Genomic DNA, 16952 nt, shown 5'->3' with positions numbered 1-16952 from the left:
TCAGTTAGTGGTACTAGACGTAACCTCCGCCAAACACGGTCAGGTGGGTTGCAGGGTATTGAAGTAGATGTATAAATACACTCCTGGAAATGGAAAAAAGAACACATTGACACCGGTGTGTCAGACCCACCATACTTGCTCCGGACACTGCGAGAGGGCTGTACAAGCAATGATCACACGCACGGCACAGCGGACACACCAGGAACCGCGGTGTTGGCCGTCGAATGGCGCTGGCTGCGCAGCATTTGTGCACCGCCGCCGTCAGTGTCAGCCAGTTTGCCGTGGCATACGGAGCTCCATCGCAGTCTTTAACACTGGTAGCATGCCGCGACAGCGTGGACGTGAACCGTATGTGCAGTTGACGGACTTTGAGCGAGGTCGTATAGTGGGCATGCGGGAGGCCGGGTGGACGTACCGCCGAATTGCTCAACACGTGGGGCGTGAGGTCTCCACAGTACATCGATGTTGTCGCCAGTGGTCGGCGGAAGGTGCACGTGCCCGTCGACCTGGGACCGGACCGCAGCGACGCACGGATGCACGCCAAGACCGTAGGATCCTACGCAGTGCCGTAGGGGACCGCACCGCCACTTCCCAGCAAATTAGGGACACTGTTGCTCCTGGGGTATCGGCGAGGACCATTCGCAACCGTCTCCATGAAGCTGGGCTACGGTCCCGCACACCGTTAGGCCGTCTTCCGCTCACGCCCCAACATCGTGCAGCCCGCCTCCAGTGGTGTCGCGACAGGCGTGAATGGAGGGACGAATGGAGACGTGTCGTCTTCAGCGATGAGAGTCGCTTCTGCCTTGGTGCCAATGATGGTCGTATGCGTGTTTGGCGCCATGTAGGTGAGCGCCACAATCAGGACTGCATACGACCGAGGCACACAGGGCCAACACCCGGCATCATGGTGTGGGGAGCGATCTCCTACACTGGCCGTACACCACTGGTGATCGTCGAGGGGACACTGAATAGTGCACGGTACATCCAAACCGTCATCGAACCCATCGTTCTACCATTCCTAGACCGGCAAGGGAACTTGCTGTTCCAACAGGGCAATGCACGTCCGCATGTATCCCGTACCACCCAACGTGCTCTAGAAGGTGTAGTCAACTACCCTGGCCAGCAAGATCTCCGGATCTGTCCCCCATTGAGCATGTTTGGGACTGGATGAAGCGTCGTCTCACGCGGTCTGCACGTCCAGCACGAACGCTGGTCCAACTGAGGCGTCAGGTGGAAATGGCATGGCAAGCCGTTCCACAGGACTACATCCAGCATCTCTACGATCGTCTCCATGGGAGAATAGCAGCCTGCATTGCTGCGAAAGGTGGATATACACTGTACTAGTGCCGACATTGTGCATGCTCTGTTGCCTGTGTCTATGTGCCTGTGGTTCTGTCAGTGTGATCATGTGATGTATCTGACCCCAGGAATGTGTCAATAAAGTTTCCCCTTCCTGGGACAATGAATTCACGGTGTTCTTATTTCAATTTCCAGGAGTGTATGAGTGAAACGTAAGGGGAGTGAGGTAGCTCAACTCGTGGCTGTGAACAATGAAACTTAAAGGCACTGTAGAGGTCAAGGAGCTATTTTTAGGAAATATGGTGCGAAATTGTGATTTAGTGTGTTTCAGTGCGCGATGCGCCAGCCTCACGGCAGGCGGCAGGGTCATCGGGAGCGTAGTTGCAATGGGTCCTGGCAGAAACATGATAGGAAACCGCAAGGTGGGCCTCACCCCCCTCAGTTAAATGGGGCAGGGGGTGGTGTGTCCACTGTGGAACACCCCCGGTAAGGATTAATGCTAGTGCAGAATCAGTGGCAGACTTTTTTCTGACCGGCTTGGTGAGGGGCAGACCGTGCAAATTTTTATTCGATACCGGATCTCAGGCATCCGTGGCGAGTAGAAATGTACTCGGTAAAGTAGAATTAAAACCACCACGCTGGGCGTGGGTGGGGGACAGGTGAAGTCACTCGGATCAGAGCCATTTTGAACTGCTGTTATACGCGGTCAAGTCACACCGCCTGTGTTCGACGCCAATGTGCCAAAATCACTCACAGACGGCAGCTGGCAGCACTAGCAGCGGAGGATATATAAAGCGTATCGGGAGGCAGGGGGAGGGGGGAGGAGGGAGACGCGGGAAACAGTCCATTCCCTGTCGTTACGGAGAGATTTATCTGATGTCCAAAAGGGCACGATCATTGGATTCCGGCCAAGGTTGGAATCATTTCCGAAACGGATAAATTCGTAAATGTTCGCGTGCGTCCGTGGTTAAAGTACTAGTCGACGACAATGTTATTGCATCTGGGGGTGAGGGAGCTTCTGTCGGATTATCGTGATATTTCACGAGGTCACGCTGAAACACTTGATAATATACGAAATATTTCAAAGTTCGATGCGTTTTCCTTAGTCACCACTGTACTTGTTTCCCGTAACGTTCTCCAATGATTCCGATAACAGCCACCTCAGACCAAATGCAGTTACATCGTGGTCGCTTAATATACACTCATGCATCATAAATTAAGGATAATTGTAGAATGTAATGTCACACAACGTGGCTCTACACAAAACTGGCACTAATAGCATAGGCACATAGGGAACACACACGACACAGATCTGTAAGTCCACGGTATTGGTGATAAGTTGAGAAAACCGTCCAGAAACACATGTGCTACAAAATTCCACTGTTTCCTGCGCATGTACCCCGACATCAGTATGGGATATGATCACCATGCACACGTACACGGGCCGCACAACGGGTTGGCATACTCTGGATCAGGTGGTCGAGCAGCTGCTGTGGTATAGCTTCCCATTCTTGCACCAGTGCCTCTCGGAGTTCCTGAAGTGTCGTAGGGGTTTGAAGACGCGCAACGATACGTCGATCGAGAGCATCCCAGACGTGCTCGATGGGGTTTAGATCTGGAGAACAGGCAGGCCACTCCATTCGCCTGATATCTTCTATTTCAAGGTACTCCTCCATCATCCATCATCCATCAGGAGGAAGGTGGGACCCACTGCCCCTCTTTAAAGGCGGACATACTGGTGCAAAATGACCTCCCGGTACACCTGTCCTGTTACAGATCCTCTGTCAAAGACTTGCAGGGGTGTACGTGCAACGATCATAATCCCACCCCACACCATCAAACCACGACCTCCATACAGGTCTCTTTCAAGGACATTAAGGGGTTGGTATCTGGTTCCTGGTTTACGTCAGATGAAAACCCGGCGAGAATCACTGTTCAGACTATGCCTGGACTCGTCCGTGAACATATCCTGCGACCACTGTTCCGATGATCGTATACTATGTTCTTGACACCAGGATTTACGGGCTCTCCTGTGACCAGGGGTTAGTGGAATGCACCTTGCAGGTCTCCAGGCGAATAAACCATGTCTGTTCAGTCGTCTGTAGACTGTGTGTCTGGAGACAATTGTTCCAGTGGCTGCGGTAAGGTCCAGAGCAAGGCTACCTTGAGTACTCCGTGCCCGTCTGCGGGCACTGATGGTGAGATACCGGTGTTCTTGTGGTGTCGTACACCGTGGACGTCCCGTACTGTAGCGCCTGTACACGTTTCCTGTCTACTGGAGTCGTTGCCATAACGTTGAGATCACACTTTGTGGCACACAGAGGGCCCGTGCTGTGTTTGACCAGCCTTCTGTCGCCCTAGTATTCTACCCCTCATAACGTCATCAATATGTGTTCTTTGAGCCATTTTCAACACACAGTCTCCATTCGCACGTCTGTAAACGTCTGCACACCTACTCGCTGCACCATACTCTGACATGTACGAACACACCTCTGCGTATGTGGACTGCTGCCAGCGCCACCGTGCGACGACCGGAGGTCAAATGCACCGCATGCTCATACCCCGAGGTGATTTAAACCCGAAGACCGGCCACCAGACCGTTGTTTCACGATGTATCAACATTATCCTTAATTTAAGAGCATGAGTGTATAATGCATGACAAAATGACACATCCAAAACCGGCGCTGAGGTAACTGTGGTGCACACAGGCCATAGATAACAGGGGTGGAAACGCCGGTTGCGGAGATGTGTAACGGCGAATAGAAGTGCACCTGTTGAGCAGCTGACCTCCCCAGATCAATCAATGGGCTACCAACAGTCTCCACGACCACCGTTCAGCGAACGTTGCTGCGTAAGGACCTCAACAACAGGCGCCTGGTTCAATACCCCCGTGCTGACTGCTGTTTATTGGCGACGGAGGCTGGAATTTGCACGCCTGTACAGCAAATGGGCGTCCACTGGGTGGTGACAGGTGACCTTTACAGATGCTCCATCAGATAGATGACCTTTGGTGTGTACTGCCTTGCAAGAATCATCTGAAGGATCCAGGCCTGAAGAAGGAGCGTTATAGTCTGGGGAATGTTTTCGTGGCATTCCCTGGGGGATCTCGTCATTCCGGAAGGCACAGTGAATAAACACAAGTATGTATCCATCCTGGGGACCATGTCCGCCGCTCTACGCTGTGTTTCCTCTGCACGATGTCATTTACCAGCAGGACAATGCAATGTGTCACACAGCTCGAAGTGTACACGAGTGGTTCGAAGAGCACCCGGATGAGGTCACCGTACTCCCCTGGCTGCCAAACTCTCAGGATTTAAACCCAGTCGAGAATCTGGGGGAGGACCTCGATTGGGATGTTCGCGCCATAAATCGTCAACTGAGAAACTTAGCGCAGCTCGCTACAGCTCTGGTGTCGGTACAGCTCCTCATCCCTGTCGGCACCTTTGAGAACCTCACTGAGGCTCTTCCTGCATGTCCGCGCAGCAAAAGATTGTTATTCACGCTTTTGACAGGTGGTCACATTAATGTAACTGGACCGTGTTGTACAAAATGGGCGGGGCACACAGACACAAGAACCGACAGAAAGTGGACAAAATGAACCTACTGGTAAATCAGTTCAAAACATCAGTACGGAGCTGGACTATACTTGGACATGGAAAGCTCAATATCGTAATACGAACACAAGTTTAGAGGAAACTTATATTCCAACAATGGATGATGACTAGCTGGAATTCAATTATAGTGTGCATTTATTTAGAGGTTTAAATTTGTGTAACATCATTTGAGATACTGAGGTAATACGTACAAAATCGTGAGCCACAGCTGCCGCTCGAAATGAGTGCCGCCGACCGTGAAGCATCCTCCGGAGTCCCTCTGATTTCCTTCAGCTTATATCTATGGTCCTCACGCGAGACGTGAAACGTAGAAAGTAGAATCATCTTGCAGTCTCAAACATTGATTCTGTAAGTGTGCGTAGTATCATTTTGCAAGAAGAGTGTCAGGTATTCCCAAGAGAATCCTATGTATGATCCAGAGCGTTTCTGTAATATTGTCATCCTGTCTGAACTTGCAAGCAACAAGTATGTCAGCACGACTGTGGTCCACTTCTTCAACTCGATGTCGCACGGATCCCAATACTAGAACTGCACTAAAGGAAAGATAACACATGATTCTCGTACTCGCACACCTTTTCAAACGGCAACTGATCCTCAACCGCGTTTTAAGTGCCTGCGGTGTGTTGATATTTTCCTTCAGTTTCAAAACTAGCGTCATGTGCGATACTCGTGGCTGTTATCACACGTTAATCATCCTAACAGAACATATAGAGGTTTTAGGTTTTTTCTTTCACAGGAATGACTGTACTAGTTGGCTAGGTATTTTACTTCATATGTTTATCCCTTGGAGCTGTAGATTTTGTGGGCGTGATATGATTAGATTAAATTCGATTGTTTTATATATACTGTTAATTCCATAAACTCAAAATTAGAAGATAATGGAAGGTCTGGAACATGTCACAGAAACAGAAGTAAATAATACATTTCTATAGTGCTTACAAGAGCAATGATATGGTAATTTTCTTTCCATATGCCCTAGGGGAAAGGCCGTTAATGATGTGCAAAGAAGTACTTTTTATACAGGGTGAGTCACCTAACGTTACCGCTGGATATATTTCGTAAACCACATCAAATACTGACGAATCGATTCCACAGACCGAACGTGAGGAGAGGGGCTGTGTAATTGGTTAATACAAACCATAAAAAAATGCACGGAAGTATGTTTTTTACCACAAACCTACGTTTTTTTTAAATGGAACCCCGTTAGTTTTCTTAGCACATCTGAACTTATAAACAAATACGTTATCAGTGCCGTTTGTTGCATTCTAAAATGTTAATTACATCTGGAGATATTGTAACCTAAAGTTGACGCTTGAGTACCACTCCTCCGCTGTTCGATCGTGTGTATCGGAGAGCACCGAATTACGTAGGGATCCAAAGGGAACGGTGATGGACCGTAGGTACAGAAGAGACTGGAACAGCACATTACGTCCACATGCTAACACCTTTTTATTGGTCTTTTTCACTGACGCACATGTACATTACCATGAGGGGTGAGGTACACGTACACACGTGGTTTCCATTTTCAATTATGGAGTGGAATAGAGTGTGTCCCGACATGTCAGGCCAATAGATGTTCAATGTGGTGGACAACATTTGCTGCACACAATTGCAATCTCTGGCGTAATGAATGTCGTACACGCTGCAGTACATCTGGGGTAATGTCGCCGTAGGCTGCCACAATACGTTGTTTCATATCCTCTGGGGCTGTAGGCACGTCACGGTACACATTCTCCTTTAACGTACCCCACAGAAAGAAGTCCAGAGGTGTAAGATCAGGAGAACGGGCTGGCCATTTTATGCGTCCTCCACGTCCTGTGAAACGCCCGTCGAACGTGTACCTCACCCCTCATGGTAATGTACATGTGCGTCAGTGAAAAAGACCAATAAAAAGGTGTTAGCATGTGGATATAATGTGCTGTTCCAGTCTCTTCTGTACCTAAGGTCCATCACCGTTCCCTTTGGATCCCTACGTAATTCGGTGCTCTTCGATACACACGATCGAACAGCGGAGGAGTGGTCCTCAAGCGTCAACTTTAGGTTACAATATCTCCGGATGTAATTAACATTTTACAATGCAACAAACGGCACTGATTACGTATTTGTTTATATGTTTAGATGTGCTAAGAAAACTAACGGGGTTCCATTTAAAAAAACGTAGGTTTGTGTTAAAAAACATACTTCCGTGCATTTTTTTGTGGTTTGTATTAACCAATTACACTAGCCCCTCTCCTCACGTTCGGTCTGTGGAATCTATTCGTCAGTATTTGATGTGGTTTACGAAATATATCCAGCGGTAATGTTAGGTGACTCACCCTGTATAATTCCATTAAAAATGTTCACGAAGCTTATCACAAAAATGTAAATGCTACAGTGCGCAAGGTAATTCCAAGGTTGTTGCAACCGATTATCGTGAATGATGCAGTAAAATAATTAAAAGAAGCCGTTGGGAGTCCTTACATAGTTCCGTCACTGCGCTGAGGACTTGCGTAAGTTGCATACTGATCGTTACTCCTGTTTTTTGAGGTTTTAATAATACACACATGAACCGTTTCCATTAAGAAATTATCGATGAAATACTATAAATCAGCCGCCAATAAAATCTTTAGTTTGCTCTTAATCTATATTTTGTACACAGCAACATTTTTTTATGACTGCTAATAAGTTTACGAAATTGTGAGTTCCTGAATAATGGAAATCTCCTGAATAAATATTTGTTTAGTCGTTTCACCGGTTCTGCGGTATGTTCGTCCCTATTGAATTTATTTTCGAGTAATATCCATATGGACGGTAGAAACTTTTTACACATTCTCAACTGTTTGTAGTGGGGGTTCTAAACGTATACACTTTTTTCTGTTTATTGTAACGTTGCGTCATCTGCATACAAAACAAACTTAGCATGTGCCAATATTATTGGCGAAAACTCATTGTTATGAGAATACATGGGAAAAATAAGGGTATTACGGAAACATGTATTAATTTGTCAGTTGAGTAAAGACTGATTGATTCATGCAACACGCTTTCATATGGACATCCACTGTTTCCAGTGGGAGAGATATGGCTTGAACCACAGTGTGACCCAAAACTCCGTTAACTTTTAAATGCTGTAATTCACGGGATAACGTAGGTAGAGATATAGAAATTGACACACATGCCTGAAATGGCATGAAGTTTTCTTGAAACCAAAAGCGAGTGCAAAAACTGGCCAATAGATGACAGTGGACAGCAACTCTCGTCAGTGGTGCCGCATGCGAATCGTGTATAAAATGAGCATTAGTGAGAGAGGGGGTCAGATCACTCCTAGCCTAGCCGGATAAACACTTGCTACACGAGTGGAAGATCTCCTGTACACACCATTTGGTGAGAATCGTGTGCTGAACCGCCACGTCCGTCATGCTTGGCCTCCCAGCTCCCCAGATCTCAAACAGTATGAATATATGGTTGTGGCGTTACCCGAAGTCGCAAGTCTACCGCGATAGTCCTACCTCATTAGGGACGCTAAAAGACACCATCTGACGACTATTTCTCACCACAAAGACTGATACGCTGCACAGTGATGTCCACGACATTGTACCACGACTACAAGTATTACTGATGAATGACGGCCGACGTATTAAGCATCTGTTGTAAAAAAACGTCGCCTTTGATAAAAATCAGTTGTTCCGCTCATTATTGTTTTTGTATCATATGAAGTGCCATCAGTTGGACATTTTGTGCACTTTGTTTGGTTGCAGTAAAACCCGTTGTTTAAAGTATGTGCTCCAATTTGTACCTTTCTATCTACATTATTTCGTGATTTAACTCAGTAATACAAGTTAACAGATAGAAACTGTGTGTGTGTATGTCTTGCGGTAGCGTAACTCAGTACGCGGAAATACTCAGATTATATTCATCCAGTTACAACAAACATGACACATTATTTCAAACCTTTACGAATCTTTTTCTCGCTGGCACCCTTCACAAAACGATGAAAGGAAGAAGGTTTACCGCTTACTACATTCCGCTGTTCATGCTGTAATACTACTTTTTAATTTATTGCTTATTTACTATGAATTCTATTCACAACATATTTTGCGGATAGTATCCGCATATACCACTGAATGTACCTGCTAAATTATATCATTCTACGACACATCGGTCAAGAGATATGACGTCATAAACATTGAGATGCGTGAAAAACTAGGATTTGGTTTAAACGGGATAAAAATTACCCAGACTGTACTCATCCAGTGTTTAATAATGAAAGCACTCAGCGATTTACAACAAACTTTACACATAATATCAAACCTTTTCTAAACTTTTTATAGCTTACATGCTTAACATCAAATGTTCTCCTCAAAACATTTAGAAAAACAACATTTTAAGTATCTGCATTACTTTTTCAGGAATGTTTGGAGTGAAACAAACTTGTGCCCGGAAATAAAACCCTCATTTAAAAGAAATTTACACACCCTGTTCTCTTATCATCACACATGTAGGTACTAAGGCCAAAAATTAAACACAGTAAACCAAATTGGAAACTCCTTAAGTCACACAAGACACAAAAAGAGACATTTCGATATTTGGTAGGCACTCCATATGCCCCTATTACCGCCTCACATCTTTGTGGCATGCTTCTGACAAGTCTGTGAACATTTTCACGTGGAATTTTTTTTTCCACTCCTCAATAAGGACCTCTGGAAGTTGTTGAAGAGTCTGAGGTGCTGCAGGAAAGACCCGAACTTGTCTATCAACTATAATCCATACATGCTTAATAGGACTGAGGCTAGAGCTAAGAGCAGGAAAGTCTAATTTTTGAATCTCGAGGTCCTTTAACGTTTCCATGGTGGCTGCTGCTGAATGCGCTCTCACATTTCTTGTTTCAGAATAGACTGGGGACCCATTAAAGCTGCAGTGGGCATAATACGGCCCATGACAATCTCGTTGACGTACCTCTGAGCATTAAGTCGGCCTCCGAGTATCTGAAGAACCAATCGCCCATGAATTGTGATGCCAACCTGACACCATGACTGAGCCACAACCAGATCTGTCCATTTCCAGGACTGCTGCTTCATTATAACGTTCACCATGACGACGACATACACGTGTAAGTCCGGCTCATAGTGTTAACCGGAATAGGTAAAACAATTCATTACGTCAGTGGCGCAACTGCCAGTACCCACGTTTCTCAGCAGATCGAAGTCGATCTCTCCTGTGCCGAGCAGGATACGTGTCTCGGGATACGTTGCGTATTGTTTGGTCACTGAAACTGTAAGCAGTTGCTGCTCTTACATCAGTTTGTGGGTCACGGGCAGTCGCAGTGCGCCAGCGTAGACAACAGTTAACCACACATCGGCCGCCTCTGGCCGATGTTTCCCGTTTTCTTCCTTGTTCTGTATTTGTTCTGTATGTACCACTTCACGAAATCGTTTCTAAATCCTCCAAACAACAAATGAAGCCACATTAAGCTCTGTAGACAGTGCACGAATATTCCAACCTTCCTGAAGTAATGTCACTGCCCTACACGTCCTAACTTAATCAGATGCCTCATGTTGACTGATGAAACGTACACAAAGAGCACAGAGACGCACTCGTTACGTACGCCCATTAGATGGCAGAGTGAGACATTGCTCGTCCGTTTCACTCTCTGACATAACACGATACGTTTCAATACTGCCACTAAGTCATAGCTTTCACACGTATTGTAGAGGATTGTTCTAATTAATTAAACACGTCGGAAGACTAAGAGGCACATTATATATCTTAATCATGGGATATGTAGATGGCACACACTATCAAATTCTTGTCCCTCTAATTATTTTGAGCAGTGTATTTAAGAGATCACCTCATCTGTAAAGTAATCAGAAGCTTAAACAGTTTTATACATGTGAATTCGATTCTTTATAGAGTAGGGTGTTGACTGGTGTTTAGATAATCTTCTTCGTATCGAAACTCTTCAGAAATTCAAATATCCAGGTTTTCAGTAACTTTGTAAACATGAAATTGGAGTACATTTTGAGTGTATGTCCTTATTCTGAAATTATGGCTATGTCAATAATAAAATGTAGCAGAAGTAAAGAATCTTTCTTCACGGTAAATCTCATGAGACAGATGGAAGGCAACTGTTAAAGTTAGATCAGGCTACCAGGTCAAAACTATCACGAAATCAAGTGACAGCATTCGTCAGGTCACACAGAACATAGAAGTCTTTTAAGATTTTCATGAAAAAGATGAGGGGCTTACACTAGCATCAGCAGGAAACATGGTAGAAGACTTTTTAGCATTTGAGATCACCTAGATGGAATAGCAGCAGCAGAAGTGCACACAAGTGTGATTTTTGTGTAGATTTTTCAATAGTATTATTAGCCCTGGGCTAATTTTCATCTAAAAGTAATTCGTTAAACGTCGGTTACACGATAAATCAGTCTAATCTAAAAGCCGTAAATTCGACTAAATACCTAGGTATTACAATTACGAACAACTTAAACTGGACGGAACACATAGAAAATGTTGTGGGGAAGGCTAACCAAAGACTGCGTTTTATTGGCAGGACACTTAGAAAATGTAACAGATCTACTAAGGAGACTGCCTACACTACGCTTGTCCGTCCTCTTTTAGAATACTGCTGCTCGGTGTGGGATGCTTACCAGATAGGACTGGCGGAGTACACCGGAAAAGTTCAAAGAAAGGCAGCATGTTTTGTACTATCGCGAAATATGGGAGTGAATGTCACAGAAATGATACAGGATTTGGGCTGGACACGAAATTCCAATCACAAACTATCTCCTCCGAATGCGAAAATATTTTATTGACACCGACCTACATAGCGAGGAACGATCACTAAGATAAAATAAGGGAAATCAGAGCTCGTACGGAAAGATATAGGTGTTCATTCTTTCCGCGCGCTATACGAGATTGGAATAATAGAGAATTGTGAAGGTGGTTCGATGAACCCTCTGCCAGGCACTTAAATGTGATTTGCAAAGTATCCATGTAGATGTAGATGTAGATGTAGATGTAGATGTACATCTACGTGATTACTCTGCAGTTCACACTTAAGTGGCTCCATCAAACTATCTTCAGAATATTTCTCTACCGTTCCACTCTCTTATAGTGCGTGGTAAAAATGACCGCTTGAATAATTCTGTACGAGGTCTGATTTCTCTTACTTTATTACGAGGCTATTCGGAAAGTAAGGAACGATGGGTCGCGAAATGGAAACCACAGTGAAAATGAAAACTGTTTTATTTGTAACAGTTAGCTACAACATCTAGCTGCTTATCTCCATAGTCGCCGATCCGACTTAGACGTTTGTCGTAGCGTTGTACCAACTTTCCACCAAAAGGAAAATGTTTGCGGTTGAAATTTCTTGAAAAGATCTCACCGCGGCGAGAAACGCCTTTGCTTTAGCGACTGCCATCCCAACTCGCTTATCATATCCGTAATTGGCCCCTTAGGGTTATGGCTGCCACGGAGGGGAATGAATCCAGTGAGCACTCTCTGGGCATACCGGGAGGAGTCTTTCCAGACGTGGAAAGGCTGTTTCCGGATCCATGAAGAGCGCAGGGTGTGGTGCAGTCAAAAAAAATGGCTCTGAGCACTATGGGACTTAACATCTATGGTCATCAGTCCCCTAGAACTTAGAACTACTTAAACCTATCTAACCTAAGGACATCACACAACACCCAGTCATCACGAGGCAGAGAAAATCCCTGACCCCACCGGGAATCGAACCCGGGAACCCGGGCGCGGGAAGCGAGATCGCTACCGCACGACCACGAGCTGCGGACTGTGGTGCAGTCAACTGCAGACGGTGGCTCATGTCGAAACTAAAGAAATGTGTCACTTTGGATCGGAAGTCATTCTATCTGATTTCGGGCGGCTAGCTGAAGTGGTAAAGACTGCCAGTGTTGCTTGCGAGATGAAGGCGGAGCTCATCATCTATCGCATCGTCGACAGAACCGACGGTCTCCTTTGGTACAGTGCCGAGTGGAGCGTACGAATCAGAGGCTCAGACGGTTTTGAGACCGTGTAGGCTGCAAATTCCTAGACTTGCACCATAGGGTGGTGGGTTTCTGGGTTCCGCTTAACAGTTCAGGGGTCGAATACATAGAGGAAGCGGTTACAAGGGTAGTGTGGGCTGTGCAGAGAGGACTGGGAGGTTTTTTTGGATAGAGGGTCTCGGGAAACGACAGAAAGAGCATCAATCTAACAGAGTGCATGAAACACATAGGAAAGTAGACCTAACAACAATCGGTATTGTTGCAGCTGTGTTGGAAAAGAACCAGAGCTCCAAGCACTAATATAAATCGCTGAAGCTCAAATATTTATAAGTACGGAAATCTGGCTCAGGCTGGAAATACGTTCAGCGGAAATTTTTACAAAGGACCTAACCGTGTTCAGAAAGGATAGAGTAAATACAGTTGGTGGTGAAGTGTTTATTGCTGTCAGAAGTAGTTTAGTTTGTAGTGTAATTGAGGTAGATAGTTCCATTTAATTAGTATGGATATAGGTTATACTCATACATGACAACCGGAATAAATTAATAACTGGTCCGTTTTACAGAACCCCCCCCCCCCCCCTCCTACTTAGATGATAAAGTTGCTGAACGGTTCAAAGAAAACTTGAATCTCATTTCGAACAGATACCCCACTAGTTCAGTTGTAATTGGTAGCGACTTCAACCTATCTTCAATTTGTTGGTGAAAATACATGTTTAAAGTCGGTCGTAGGCACAAAAAGTCGCCCGAAATCCTTCTGATTGCGTTCTCAGAAAATTATTTTGAACAAATAGTTCAGGAGCCGACACGAAGTATAAATCGTTCCGAAAGCATACTTGACCTATTTGCAACAAATAATCCTGAACAAATACGGCGCATCATGACCGATACAGGGATTAGTCACCAAAAGGTTCTTGTAGCGAGACTGAATACCATAATGTCCATTCTTTCCAATCTGACTATGTAGTGTAGACGAGATGTGTTTCAAATTCAAACAAATAGTCTCAACGGCAATTGAGAGTTACATAACAAATAAATTAATAGGAGATGGTACCGATCGCCCAAGGTACGCAAAACAGACCGGAAAACTGTTGCAGAAGCAACGGAAAAGCATGCCAAATTTAAAAGAACGCAAAACCTCCAACATGGGCGAAGTTTTACAGCAACGAGAAATCTAGCCCGAACTTCAATGCGAGATGCTTTTAATAACTTCTACTACGAAACTCTATCTTGAACTCTGGTAGAAAATCCAGAGATTTTGGTCGTATGTGAAATACACAAGCGGAAAGATGCATCAATACCTTCACTGTGCGATAACAATGGCGATGTTACGGATGACAGTGCCACTAAAGCAGAGTTACTAAACACAGTTTCCCGAAATTCCTTCACCAAAGAAGACAGGTTCCTTTCAGAGTATGCTGACACAATAACTCCATACTTATCAATCATATAGAACCGCTCGTTCGTCGAAAGATCGATATTTAAAGACTGTAAAGTTGCACAGGTCACGCCAATACCCAAGAAAGGAAATAGGTGCAATCCGCTGAATTACAGACGCATATTATTAACGTCGATTTGCAGTAGGCGAAGATGTCTGATTTCTCTATAGTGTCTCAGGTAAATGGTTTTAACGTGTATCTATGATAGTTGCTTCATCGTTTATTTTAAATTGATCGTGTAGGCACAGTTCCTTGTTCTACCATTTTAGTTGTTGTGTGGTTGTAGCATACGTATTTTACCTACTCACACTCTGCTTTGAGGCATCCGTCTTTCGCTGTTTTGTGTGACAGTGTGAGTGGACCAGTCCCAGGATGGCTGCGGATTCTGTTTTCTAATTTATATTTTATTCCATGCTTCTAACAATTCATGCCCTCGTTTATACTCTTTTAATTGAGTGCGGACGCTGATGACCTCGCTGTTGTGCGCTCTATACGTACCATCACACGCACCACCTCGACGAAAAGTATTTATTGATAAATTGCCAACACGCATTCAGAAAATATCGTTCTTGTGAAAAACGACTAGCTCTTTATTCTCACGAAGTAGTGAGTGCTGTGGACAGGGGATGTCACATTGATTCCATATTTTTGTTTCCAAAAGACTTTTGACACATTTCCTTACAAGCGACGTGTGATCAAATTGCTTACTTATGAAGTATCCTCTTAGATGTGCGACTGGATTCGTGATTTCCTGTCAGAAAGGTCGCAGTGTGTAGTAACTGACGGAAAGACATCGAGTAAAACAAAAGTAACAAATTACATTCGCCAAGAAAGTGTAACGGGTTCTTTGCTGATCCTCAGCAGCATATACACTCCTGGAAATTGAAATAAGAACACCGTGAATTCATTGTCCCAGGAAGGGGAAACTTTATTGACACATTCCTGGGGTCAGATACATCACATGATCACACTGACAGAACCACAGGCACATAGACACAGGCAACAGAGCATGCACAATGTCGGCACTAGTACAGTGTATATCCACCTTTCGCAGCAATGCAGGCTGCTATTCTCCCATGGAGACGATCGTAGAGATGCTGGATGTAGTCCTGTGGAACGGCTTGCCATGCCATTTCCACCTGGCGCCTCAGCTGGACCAGCGTTCGTGCTGGACGTGCAGACCGCGTGAAACGACGCGTCATCCAGTCCCAAACATGCTCAATGGGGGACAGATCCGGAGATCTTGCTGGTCAGGGTAGTTGACTTACACCTTCTAGAACACGTTGGGTGGCACGGGATACATGCGGACGTGCATTGTCCTGTTGGAACAGCAAGTTCCCTTGCCAGTCTAGGAATGGTAGAACGATGGGTTCGATGACGGTTTGGATGTACCGTGCACTATTCAGTGTCCCCTCGACGATCACCAGTGGTGTACGGCCAGTGTAGGAGATCGCTCCCCACACCATGATGCCGGGTGTTGGCCCTGTGTGCCTCGGTCGTATGCAGTCCTGATTGTGGCGCTCACCTGCACGGCGCCAAACACGCATACGACCATCATTGGCACCAAGGCAGAAGCGACTCTCATCGCTGAAGACGACACGTCTCCATTCGTCCCTCCATTCACGCCTGTCGCGACACCACTGGAGGCGGGCTGCACGATGTTGGGGCGTTTGCGGAAGACGGCCTAACGGTGTGCGGGACCGTAGCCCAGCTTCATGGAGACGGTTGCGAATGGTCCTCGCCGATACCCCAGGAGCAACAGTGTCCCTAATTTGCTGGGAAGTGGCGGTGCGGTCCCCTATGGCACTGCGTAGGATCCTACGGTCTTGGCGTGCATCCGTGCGTCGCTGCGGTCCGGTCCCAGGTTGACGGGCACGTGCACCTTCCGCCGACCACTGGCGACAACATCGATGTACTGTGGAGACCTCACGCCCCACGTGTTGAGCAATTCGGCGGTACGTCCACCCGGCCTCCCGCATGCCCACTATACGCCCTCGCTCAAAGTCCGTCAACTGCACATACGGTTCACGTCCACGCTGTCGCGGCATGCTACCAGTGTTAACGACTGCGATGGAGCTCCGTATGCCACGGCAAACTGGCTGACACTGACGGCGGCGGTGCACAAATGCTGCGCAGCTAGCGCCATTCGACGGCCAACACCGCGGTTCCTGGTGTGTCCGCTGTGCCGTGCGTGTGATCATTCCTTGTACAGCCCTCTCGCAGTGTCCGGAGCAAGTATGGTGGGTCTGACACACCGGTGTCAATGTGTTCTTTTTTCCATTTCCAGGAGTGTACAATTTAGGGGACACTCTGAGTAACTCTTTCAGACTATTGAATTGTTTGCAGATGTTGCTGCCATTTACCTTTTTATAAAGTCATCAGATGACCAAAACAAATTGCAAAACAATTTAGACCTGATATCTTTATGGCGCGAAAGTGACAATCGACTCTAAATAATGAAAAGTGTGAAGTCATCCACATGAGTTCTAAAAGAAATCCGCTAAATTTCGGTAACAGGATAAAGCACACAAATCTAAAGGCTGTAAATTCAGTTAAATACTTAAGGTTACAATTACTAATAACTTAAATTGAAACGATCACTTAAATAACGTTGTGGGGGAA

This window comes from Schistocerca cancellata, chromosome 4 (assembly GCF_023864275.1).
Source record: "Schistocerca cancellata isolate TAMUIC-IGC-003103 chromosome 4, iqSchCanc2.1, whole genome shotgun sequence".
In the NCBI taxonomy this organism is placed as follows: Eukaryota; Metazoa; Arthropoda; class Insecta; order Orthoptera; family Acrididae; genus Schistocerca; species Schistocerca cancellata.
Note: the sequence above shows the minus strand (reverse complement) of the source record.